Here is a 1,697-nt window from a genome sequence, read left to right as displayed (position 1 = left end):
CAGGGGTCAAAAGCAGAGAGAGATATAGACTTTGAGTTCCCAAGTCACAAAGTCCTGCCCGAGAAATGGGACTGAACTCACTCATAAGATATTTAAAAACAGAGATGACCTGAAATTAATTAAAGTTTCAACCTAGTACTGACCCAGCTCAACTCTAATAAAACAAAAAATATCAACTCTTCACCCTAGCTTCCTCACAAAGGAAAAGGCATGTCCTCTATTAAAAAAAAATCTAGTTCAACTTTTTCTGTTTTTTGCATACAATATCCAGCATACAATCAAAAATTATGAGACATGGGCCAAAGTATGAAAATATGACCTAGGGACTTCCCTGGTGGTCCAGTGGTTAAGATTCCATGCTCCCAATGCAGGGGGCCCAGGTTCGAACCCTGGTCAGGGAACTAGATCCCACATGCCACAACTGAGAGCCTGCATGCTGCAACTAAAGATCCCACATGCTGCAACTAAGACCTGGTGCAGCAAAATAAATAAATAAATAAATATTTTTTAAAAAGAAAAGAAAATGTGACCTATAATCAAGGGGGAAAAAAGGCCACAGAAGCAGATCCACAGTTGATCAAGATGATGTCATTAACAGACTTGGATTTTTAAATAACTATTGTAAATATTTAGAGAACAGAGAAAAAGATGGACAAAATGGGGTGAGCAAGTTTGGAGGGAAAATTCAGGAACTCATTCTCGGATATGTTAAGTCTGAGATATCTACTGGATATTCAAGTGGAGACAATTCGAGAAAGAAGTCTAGGCTGGAGATGTACCTTTTAGAATCATCAGGACATAGATCATATTTAAAGCCATGAGACTGGGTAAGATTACTTAGGGGAAAAGCGTGGAGAGAAAAATGAAGAAGTCCAAGGACTTAGACCTGAGATATTCCAAAATTTGGAGGATAAGGATATGAGGAGGAACTAGTAAACTGTGTGTGAAGGAGACACCAGAGGAAGGAGGAAATGCAGGAGTGAAATATTCCAACTTGAGATTTTTAGGAAAAACCTGTATTACCTCAGCAATTAATTTGATTAATTTTGTTCTTAAACTTTGTTTTATGTTCTTGTCAGGCATGGCAGACCATTTCCCATGTGGGCATTGGTGAACTTGGCATAATACTATATTCAAATAGACAATGATGAAGAATGGAGAAAATATGGTGATGATTCATACACATCAAAACTTTTCTTCAACAACATGAATCATATTTACTTAGTCACTGGCAAACTGACTAAATGCAAGGGCCTATATAACAAACATTTACATTAAAATTTTTCTAATTAGAAAGCATATGAGTGTGTGTGTGTGTGTGTGCTATTATGTTTGCTTATTCGTATTTCATGTCAAACTTATATACTGGAAACACTGCTTCTATTTTGATCCTATTGACAAGCCACGTGAAACTTGCTTGTCTCTCAACTCTAAACAAAAGAACTAATGCAACCTACTATATGAACTTCGGAGACCATTATTTATGTGATAAGCTACCTATCACAATCAGTAAAAACAAGTTTCCATTTTTAACCAAATTGAGCTCTAGGCAGTCTTCATCAGAACTGAACAAGTATGGGAAACAAGAATTAGGGGACACATTCCATCAAAAAAATTTAAAGATGATTAAACCAAGAAGAAAGTGTGTGAATGTGTTTCAGTCACTGAGCTCATCCTTAATTTCTAATCTTTCCTAG

At 36.5% G+C, this 1,697-nt stretch overlaps 1 non-coding gene across 1 annotated transcript; it reads left to right on the top strand.

Moving 5' to 3' along the window:
• The first annotated feature begins 328 nt into the window (after positions 1 to 328).
• TRNAW-CCA (transfer RNA tryptophan (anticodon CCA)) lies at positions 329 to 401 on the top strand. Its single transcript has one exon. It is a non-coding gene; the product is annotated as a tRNA-Trp (tRNA).
• Positions 402 to 1,697: the final 1,296 nt, after the last annotated feature.

The sequence above is a fragment of the Eschrichtius robustus genome, chromosome 14, assembly GCF_028021215.1.
Source record: "Eschrichtius robustus isolate mEscRob2 chromosome 14, mEscRob2.pri, whole genome shotgun sequence".
Lineage (NCBI taxonomy): Eukaryota > Metazoa > Chordata > Mammalia > Artiodactyla > Eschrichtiidae > Eschrichtius > Eschrichtius robustus.
The sequence above is the reverse complement of the archived record's forward strand: the minus strand, read 5'-3'. Positions and strand labels throughout refer to the sequence as shown.